The sequence below is a fragment of the Molossus molossus genome, unplaced genomic scaffold, assembly GCF_014108415.1.
Source record: "Molossus molossus isolate mMolMol1 unplaced genomic scaffold, mMolMol1.p scaffold_m16_p_12, whole genome shotgun sequence".
Lineage (NCBI taxonomy): Eukaryota > Metazoa > Chordata > Mammalia > Chiroptera > Molossidae > Molossus > Molossus molossus.
The window spans coordinates 82,725,511-82,735,680 of NW_023425347.1; the positions used below are offsets into that span (position 1 = coordinate 82,725,511).

A 10,170-nucleotide genomic window follows, 5' to 3' on the forward strand; every position below is an offset into this window, starting at 1 on the left:
CTGAAGAAAGAGAGGGAAAGAGGAAGAAAAACCTTAGGGAGTGTGCCAGGCAATTTGCATATAAACTCCCTCTTAATCCTCAGGTCTGTGCTGTGGTTCATGGTGGAGAGGGACAGACCTGGCTCCGTCCAGCCTCGGTTTCCCCAGCTAGTCAATGGAGTCATGACCATACCTACCTCACAGGACTGCAGTGGGGAGTAACGAGCTCTAAAGCATTCCTAGTGCTTTTCCTGGAAACTGGCACGGGAAGCAGGCTTCCCCCTGATTAGAAAACCCTGCTTTGCAGAGGAGGAGACTGAAGCCCAGAGAGGTTGAGTCCCTTGCTCAAGGTCACAAAGCTACTATGCCAGGTCTGTTTGAATCCACCAAACACCACATATTTGAGAGAGGAAGCCATCCGATTTCAAATATTCTCCCCTGAATCAGTTCAAGGCCTGAATTTGGGGTTGGGAAAAAAATGGTCAAGAGAGGCTTTAGAGACCCAGGCCCCGCCCACAAGACCTGCCTGACTCTCCCTGGTGGACACACGCACACACGCACACACACGCACGCACGCACCGTGGGAAGGACTGCAGGGAGGAACTGACGACCTCTCTGGATGGAAGTGGGGAGAGAGACCCTCTTGAATCCCTCGGGCGGCGATGCGCCCCGGCGGCCGCCAGGGGTCGCTGGGGGCCGGCGCGCAGGACGCTCCCTCCATTCATAAAGCCGGCCTCGCTCCCCGCCCCTCCTCTCTGGCTCAGACCCCTCCTCCCGGGCTCCGCAGGGACGACCCCGGACTTGTGTAGGAGGGTGGCCTGGCCGTGGAGACCCCTGGGAGAAGGGGAGGGGGCTCCTTCATACCCCCACCCAGCGTCGGTGGACCCACTCCCTGAGCGGGACCTCCCTGCACCACGGGAGCTGTGAGGGGCTGCGGGGCGGGGCGGGGGTTGGGGGAAGCGAGCGCTTTAGAGGTTTTGCAGGAGCCTACCTGGAGGAAACCCTGCTGGGAACTCAGCTTCTCAGCACCCAGGTTATCCCCCGAGACTCTTGGCTCCCTCCGAGGGCCCTTTGGAATCCCCACCCTGGGTCTGGTGGTCTCCCACGCCCCGCACCTGTTGGCTCCGGGACCCCGGCGTCCTCGGTTGCTGATCCCGGACCTTGCGCCGGGGTCTCGCCTCCCTGCCCCGAAGGCCGGGTTCCTGGGGTGCTGTGGCTCCAAAGCGGGCTGTGGCTGGCGCGGGCTCCGCTGGGCTGCGCGCCGCCGGGAGGGGTGGCCAGGGCGGGAGGGGTAGGGCGGGGAAGGGAGCCCCCCAGCCAGTCTCCTCTTCATCTTTCAGCTCGAGACCAGAGGGCGGAGGGGGATGCTGGTTCCTCCTTGCCGCCCACTTCACGCTTCCATCCCACTTCCATTCATGCGTCCATCCATTCATTCATACCTTTCTCATTCATTCAACATTTCTGCCTCCTGCCATTCTGCATTCAGAGCGGACCTACTGTGTGCGGGTGGCCCCTGCCTGGGCAGCTTCGGAGAGTCACAGTGCAGAGGGGATCCCAGCTCCACCTCTCCTCGCTGCCTCACCTAGCTGAGGAGGAGGATGGCACAGGTGGGTCAGGGGTGAGAGAGACGCCTGCACCGCCTCCAGCCAAGCTCTGGCTGCGGCTGGAGCTGCTAGCTCCCAGTGATGCCAGAGACCCTGTGCCCATCTCCCAGCCCCCGTTCTACCCGTCCCCCAATCCTTTTGGTTCATACCTACGTTTCTCCTCCCAAGACAGAGATGGTAGGTGGGGGCAGGAAGTGGGGAGTCAGAGGGGCTGATGGCTTCAACAAATATTTACTAAGCCGTATGCCAGGCAGTGAGCTACAATAATTTAGTTGCCATTTGTATAGCCTGGCCATGCATGATCTCATTTAATCAATCCAATGAGTACTTGTTATTGTCCCCATTTTACAGATGAGAACACTGCACTCATATGGTTCAGAGACTTGCACAAGGTCACAGGGCAGAGGCACAGCTGGAATTCAAGCCTGTGCTGCTCTCCTGGTCTATCGGTCTCCTCACCGGACAGACGTGCCCGCTAGAGGCAGGTGGACTCACTGCCTGACAAGTCCTCTTTGGTGTGAGAGAGGACTGTGAGGAAGCCCAGGGGGTCTGTGGGACACAAAAGGAGAGATTGATGCAGCCAGGGCATCAGGACATGCTTCCTAGAGCAGGAACCTGTACACACAAACCTGAAGAATGAGAAGGCAGCCCTGTGATAGCAGCAGAGAGTTCAAGTTAGAGGAGACAGCAGGTGCAAAGGGGTGGAGGTCAGGTCTTTTCGGAACACAGGTAGTTGAAGGGTGACCTCCAGGGCATCAGACAGTCACCTTGGCCATCCCCTGGCTCAGGGAAAGCCTTCCTAGCACATCAGACGCACTCTTCTCACCCACCCTTGGATACTCACCCTTTCCTCCTAGGAGGTGATGCCTGACATGTAACCTCCCTCCATCTTCCCTGTTGCAGCCAAAGCCCCTTTTTAAAGCATCTGGAGCTGTGTTTTTAGGCACAGGGAGATGGGTCCAGTGACCTTTGCCTCTCCAGAGCAGGAGGGAGGAGTAATAGTAACCCTAAGGCAGACTCTGTCCTGGGCAGGCACGGCACCCACACAGTGGGAGATGTGTCACAGCATCCCTCAGGTTGCTAAGCTCTGCTGCCTGCCTGCCTGAGGTGCTGGCAGAGGTAGGAAAATGGATGAGGTGACACAAGAGAGGAATGGCTGGTGTGTGTGTGTGTGTGTGTGTTTGTCCCTGAGTGTGCATGTGGGCAGGGGACAGGCTCTGGGTTGGTGACTGGGGAGTCACCCTGGGTGGGATGTGTCTGGATGGCTCTCTGTGTGTATTGGTGCATTGGTGTTTGTGTCTAAGAGGAATGTGTATGTGTGTGGAGGTGTCTATCTGTGTGTATCTGGATGTGCAATTGTGGCTTTGACTAGCATTGGCCTCCCAGTGAGTGTGGGCATGCATGCCTTTGTCCATGGCTCCGTGAGCGTGCATTTGTGGAACTTGGTATGTCTGCCCCCACAGGGATGACTCATCTAATCCCCCCACATAACCCCCCCTCATCTAGAGCTGCTTGACTGTTCGAAATGCAGAGGTTGGGAGGGGGCTGCTGTGCATGGGGGCGGGGAGGCAGAGCATGCGGGACACTCAAATGGCCAGCTGCTACAGACAAGGTGGAGCTGTGATCTGAAAGGTGCAGACTGGTGTGTCTGCGTGGGCGGAGGTACCGCTGAGCCCAGCACAGCCCAGGCGTAGAGCCAGCCCACAGTTCAGAACTCCACAATTTAGACAGCCTGGGCTAGAGTGAGCAAAGGGTGCTCCATGCCACCCCAAACCATTATACATGAGGGCGCCTGTGTCTGTGTGGGGAAAGTCATGGCTGACAATCCACCCTCGCACCCACAATATCCACTTTTATAGAACCAGTCCTGTATCTCCTTAAAAAGGATCCCAATTACCAAATCCTCTTTCACCCCTTGGTACCCAGAGATGGCTGCTCCCCAGGACAAGGGATCATGAGTATTTCTTCCTCCCCTATCAGACCTTGACCAGGCAGGAGGCTCTGGTCCCTCTGGTCCTGAATCTGGCTCCCTCAGCTACGGCCTTAGGGTGACATAGGCCAGATTTTTGGCCTAGGTCCGCATGAGGGAGAGACCCCAGGTGTACGCTCAGAGAAGACCTGGGGCCCAACGGGGGCCAATGATGCTGTGGAGGACCCATAAGGAGCGGTGGTGTTTTGGTCTTTGGGCCCAACAGCACTGGCCTCTGGGAGCTCCTGGCAAAAGGCTGAGTCCATGGGAGGGACCCAGGGACCTCATGTCCTCTGCCTCCAAGTCGGGCACTCAGCCCTGACACCTCCTCCACCCAGGGAGGGTGGCCTGAAGCCATTGCTTTGCCCTAGCTGTCTGTCACCCAGTGGCCACATGACCTCTTGTTGATCTAATCCTGAGCCTCTGAGCCACAGATCCCTGTCACATCCATCTTTGAGTGTCAGCCCCGGCACTGGCCCCAGGTGCTATCCCCTGTCCCTTCCAATTCCAATGTGACTTACAGTAACCTCTGTCTGGCTAGGACTAGAGTAATCGAAATGTAATTGGGTTTTCAACTTGCTAATGCTGCCACGGGCCTGGGATGTGGATGGGAGCTCTCTGGGCGGGGCAGAGGTGCTTTTCAGAAGAACAGAGATCAGAAAACAAGCAGGCATGAGGTGAGTAGGGAGGACCAGCCGTGACTGGGCTGTGGCCTGGAAGGGGGATTCCGGGGGCTGAATCGAGGCAGGCCACTGGGGCAGTGGGGGCATTTGGGCCCAACGGCACTGGCCCGGGAGCTCCTGACAAAGTTCTGTGTCCACGGGAGGAACACAGGGACCTCATGTCCTCCACTTCCAGACCTGGAGCTCCACTTCTGTGCCTCTTCTCCCTGAGGAGGGCTGGCCTTCTTCCAGGGTTCGGGTGGCTTGAAGGGGACAAACATCCACTGAAGGAACAGGGGCTCAGGGCCCAGAGTCAGGCATTTTGGTGGCTTCACAAGCTCGCGAGCATCTTTAAGCCCGAGGCAGGGGCAAGAGGGAAGGGGCTAAAGACAGCAGTGTCCTAGCTGTCCGCTCACTCAGATTCTTGCTCAGCAAACACCAGCAGGTAGGCTGCAGAGATGGGGGCCCGGCTGGCTCGCCTGGGGAGACCATGCCAGCAAAGGGCTGGGGTGGGTATGAAATGCATTGGATGGGAGCCTGTGGAGGCAGGGCAGGGAGCAGGGGCAGGTTGGGACTGGGCCAACAATGACAGCGCATGTGAACCCAAAGGAAAAACAAGCCAGCCTCCTGTCTGCTAAGTCTGGTGTGCAAGGCTGTTAGAGCACAGGCTTTGGGGCCAGAAAGGCCTGGGTTAGACTCCAGGTTCTGCTGCTTCCTGCCGTGTGATCTTAGATAGTCACTTCACCTCTGTGATAGGCTGGGTAATGGCCCCCAAAGATGGCCACATCCTAACCCCGGAATCTATGAATATGCTACATGGCAAAAGGGACTTTGCAGATGTGACTAAGCTAAAGATCTTGAGATGGGGAGGTTATCCTGGGCTCTCCAGGTGAGCCCGTGGTAATCACGGGGGTCCTTATCTGAGGAAGGCAGGAGGACCAGGTGATGGTGACGCGGAGGCGGGAGTGACGCCGCGCTGGAAGGGGCCATGAGCCAGGGCTGCTAGAGGCAGGCAAAGACAGGTTCTGCCCTAGCGCCTCCAGAGGGAACGCAGCCCTGCTGATGTCCTGGTTTTAGCCTCGTAAGACTCACTTTGGACTTTGAAACTCCAGAAGTGTAAGGGGAAAAAATTGTGTTGTTTTAAGCCACTAAGTTTGTGACGATCTGTTATAGCAGCCACAGGCAGGACTCTTGTGCAGCCTCTGTGTGCCGCATGTCACTGATTATAGGACAAGACCCAGCCCTGGCCGGTTTGGCTCGGCGGTTAGAGCGTCAGCCCGTGGACCAGAGAGTCTCAGGTTCGGTTCCCGCTAAGGGCACGTACCTCGGTTGCGGTTTGTCCCCGGCCCTGGTTGGGGTCGTGTGGGTGGCAACCAGTCGATGTGTCTCTCATGTCGATGTTTCTCTCTCTCTTCCTCCCTCTCTCCCTCCCTCTCTCTGTACCGCAGGCCGATGCTCTAACCGCTGAGCCAAACCGGCCAGGGGCTCTCCCTCCCTCTCTATCTGAATATAAATGCAAAAATGTCCTCGGGTGAAAATAAAAAATAGTAATAACAAAAATAAATAAATAAATAAATAAAATAAGACAAGACCCACAGGGGCCCCTGCCGTGTCGCGCTGTGTAAGGGCTCAGGCAGTGGCAGGCACACAGAGCAGCAGGCGCTGGGCGCCAGCGGGACAGAGCCTCACACATCCATGCACGTGCTGTTTTAAAAATCACATTATTTTTTTTAAATCAGAGTGGTCATCATGGGAAGAATCAGGACTTTGTCAGACATTTGGTATTGTCTGTATTTTGAGCCATACATGGTGCAGGAGGTTGCTAAAGATCTAAATCATAAAATAAATAATATTAGTAATAAACGATGATCTGTTGTGCTTATTTTTTTTTTTTTTTATCCTCACCTGAGGACATTTTTCCTTTTTTTATTTTTTCAGATAGAGTAGGAGGGAGAGAGAGAGAGAGAGAGAAACATCGACGTGAAAGGGACACATCGAGTGGTTGCCACTCACACAACCCAACCAGGATCGGGGACAAATTGCAACTGAGGTACATGCCCTTAGCGGGAACCGAACCCCCGTCTCTCTGGACCGCAGGCTGATGCTCTCACCGCTGAGCCAAACCGGGCAGGGCTGGTGTACTTATTTTTAAACAGAAATACCCAAGAGGAAGGAAGAGGGGAGGCCTGATTTTTCCGTGTGTGTGTGTGTGTGTGTGTGTGTGTGTGTGTGTGTGTAGACTGGCGGGTTTCTAACTATGACCTGGATCACCAGACATTTGAGGAAAATCTTCAATAGGACAAAGACTAAGAAAAAATCAAGTTCCAAAGGCAACTTGGGCTTTGTTTTGAGGGATGCCTAGGAGTTCACAGATGGGCTTTGAGTGAGTCACGCGAGGCAGGAGTGAGAGAGGAAGAAGGGATGAGGTTTCAGGAGTGGAATTCTGAGGGGACAGCATGAGCAAAGGCAAAGCGTGGGCCAAGGGCTGCTCTGGGGCCCAGTAAACGCCAGTTTGGCCCGAGGGTGCTCCCGTGAAGAGGAGCAATGAGAAAGAGAAAGGTGGGTGAAGGGCTGGCCTCACGTCTGGGCTGAGGAACTTGGACTCAGTTCCACAGGCAGCAGGAGCACAGAAGGCATAGCAAGTGTGCGATGTGGACAGATTGGCAGCCATGCCCTCCAACTTAAACACATTTGAAAAGAGTAAAGAGTATGTTCTCCTTGTAAAGGATTCAAACCATTCAGAATAAAATAAAGTAAACTTAGTATTTTTAATTTTGTAGAGCAGCCATTGACTCCTGTATTAGAATATAGTAACTGTAACAAAGACTCCCAAATGACAGCGGCTTAGAAAGATGGACATTTTTTATCTCGCAGCCCATCCAGAGCTGGTAAGATGGCTCTACAATCACCAGGAAGCCAGAATTCTGCCAGGATAGATGAGTATCATGGCCATGAGCTCAGGTTCTGGTGTCAGACTGTCCAGGTTTAAATCATGGGTCTGTCATTTATGAGCTGTGTGACCCTGGACATTCTACTTAACTTCTCTGTGCTTGAGTTTTCTCATCTGTAAAATGGGGATAGTGTAGTACCAATCTGAGGTAGGGAGAATTATGTTCCCCCAGAGATGTCTATGTCCTATTCCCTAGAAACTGTGAATGTCACTTTATACGGCAAAAAGGACTTGGAGGAAGTGATGATGAGTCTTTTTATTTTGAACTGTCTTTTCCCAAAGTGTTGCAGATCAGTTTCAGCAAACAGAATGGCGACCATCAAGGAAATCTGTCACTCTGGGCTCCTTTTTTTTAATGTTTTTATCGATTTCAGATTGAGGGAGAGTGAGATAGAAACATCTTTGATCGGCTGCCTCCTGTATGCCCCGTACTGGGGATCAAGCCTGAAACCAGAGCTTGTGCCCTGACCAGGAACCAACCAGCAACCTCCTGGTGCATGAGACAATGCTCAACCCACTGAGCCACGCTGGCTGGGCTCTGGGCTCCTTTTTTCTTTTTTTATCCTCACCTGAAGACATTTTCCATTTTTGTTCAGATAGAGTAGGAGAGAAAGAGAGAGAGGAAGAGAGGGAGAAAGAAACATTGACGTGGCGGGGACACATCGAGTGGCTGCCTTCTGCACAACCCCAACTGCAACCGAGGTACATGCCCTTAGCGGGAACCGAACCCGGGTCTTTCTGGACCGTGGGCCGACGCTCTAACCGCTGAACCAAACAGGCCAGGGCTGGGCTCCTTTTTGACCGTGGCAGCAACGTGGACGCTGCCACAGCTTCGGTAAGGGCCATGAAGAGTCGGTCTTGAGATGGGGGTGTTATCCTGGATTTCCTGGGTGGAACCAGTGTAATCACGAGGGTCCTCATAAGAAGGCAGGAAGTCAAAGTACTAACAGGAGACGTAATGACGGAAGCAAGAGATTATAGTGGTATGAGGAAGGGATGGCGAGCCGAGGACGCAGCTGGCCACTAGAAGCCAGAATAGGCAAGGAAACGAATTCTCCCAAGTCCCCAGAAAGAAGCAGCCCAGCTGACACATTGATTTTAGACTTCTGACCTCCAGAATTGTAAGAGAATAAATTTGTGTTGTTTTAAGCCACTAGGTTTGTGGTAATTTATTACAGAAGCAATAGGAAACTAATACCCTTCCTCATTGGGTTAAATAAGTTAATATACCCAAAACCCCTAGAAAAGTGCCTGACACAGAGTTAGCATATATACAAGATATGGCAAAAATCTAACAGGCCTGAATTTGGTCACCTGGTCCCATGTAGCTGCAAGGGAGGCCAGCGAATATATATATATATATACGTAGCCATGTGCCCAGTGAAATGTAAGCGTCCCATGACTAAAGGGAGCTGGGGAGGTGGGTGCTGAAGAACTAACAGTGTCTGGCACAATGTCCTACTATAAAAGACAAGAAGTTTAGCAAAGGTATCCTCCCTCCAGAATTTACTGGATACACATTTTCCAGCTCTCCTTTCTTGTGCCATTAGTTTTATGCACTCTCTCTCGACTCCCCACTGTGTAAGATGAGCGTCCCTTTCCCCTTGCCTCCCTCCTCCTAACTCTTCTCCATAAACCATTTCATTTGCATCTTGTTCTGTATCCAGAATTAAAATGTCCTGGTTTTGTGTGTTGTCTATCTCTGAATTTCAAAACTTGAAAATAAATAAAGTGTTTTTAAAAAATATTATAATTATGCCCCTGGCCAGTGGCTCAGTTGGTTGGGTGTTTTCCGGCGCATCGAAAGGTTGCTGATTCAATTCCTGGTCAGGGCACAAGCCCAGGTTGCTGGCTGCATCCCAGAAGGGGGTGTGTAGGAGGAAGCCTATGGATGTTTCTCTCTCACATTGATGTTTCTCTTTCTCTCTCTCTTGAAAAAAAAATCTTTAAAATATATTTTGATTATGTAAACATTATTCTCTGCAGAGCTAACTAACATCCAGAGACCCATTGAGAAAGAACTATGTATATCTTATGGTTTAAATGCTGCTTAAAGGGGAATGCTCTAGGCTTCAAGTTCAAATGTATTTTCCTACAGTCCCTTGAATACTTGGAATCATGTTAAATTTTAATTTACTTCATATTTGGAGCATGACTTTCTTATACAACTTTTTGTCCCCCCCCCCGGTATTTCTAATTGCTTTTCTCTTTTCTTCTTGAGAAAAGAAACATATGCCTTTTAAATCAGGTCATTAAAATCCTCCAGCTTCTTAATTATATTATTTGTTGAATGAAGCCCATTTTCTTCTTAAAGTCGTTCTTCTCCAAACCCTCTGACTTCCTGTTCTAATTTTGACGGATGGTTTTATGAATCTCTGGTATTTCTATTCATTGCACTCCTGGGTTGATTCCAGTGTTTCGTGAAACTGATATCTCTTTCTTTCTTGGGTTTTGTCTCTGTTTTGCTGGAGTATATTTTCAAATAACATATCAAGAAGGAGTGCATGGGAGGAAAGCTTTCTGCATCTTTGCATGTCTGAAAGTGTCTTTAATATGTCTTAGGATTATGGCGTGGGGAGATCAAGCAGCAGGCTTTGCTTTAGGGCAGGCAAAAGGGGTGCGAGAGACAAGCAGATGCCCCCCACTCCCACCCTGGGCCAAGACAGGGAGGGATGTACTCTGGACACCAGCACTCTGAGTAGGACATCTGCTCCTTTGGAGAAAGAGTACTCAGTTTCTTTAGAGAGTATTCCTCTCTCATTTTTTAATCTCTCCCCCTCCCTACATCTTCTCGGAGTGTGTTTGCAGGGGAGAGTTGGTGGCAGACGCTGGTTTGTTATTCATTAATCAGGCCTTGATTTGAGTATTTTTCAAACTTTGGTTATCCTCATGCCACCGTCTCAATTTTCGCCACATCTTCTTATTACCTGGATTAATATTTACTTATGGTATTATTTTTCTTTAAACTGATTATTCTAGCCTTACACTATACCTGTAAAGTTGCAA

The 10,170-nt window shown here is 51.6% G+C and overlaps 2 non-coding genes across 2 annotated transcripts; both read right to left on the bottom strand.

Annotated features, from left to right (window-relative positions):
- Positions 1–7,428: 7,428 nt before the first annotated feature.
- Positions 7,429–7,579, bottom strand: LOC118627387. The gene has a single exon (XR_004959133.1). It is a non-coding gene; the product is annotated as a small nucleolar RNA SNORA16B/SNORA16A family (small nucleolar RNA).
- Positions 7,580–7,937: 358 nt separating this feature from the next.
- LOC118627388 lies at positions 7,938–8,011 on the bottom strand. Its single transcript, XR_004959134.1, has one exon. It is a non-coding gene; the product is annotated as a small nucleolar RNA SNORA16B/SNORA16A family (small nucleolar RNA).
- Positions 8,012–10,170: the final 2,159 nt, after the last annotated feature.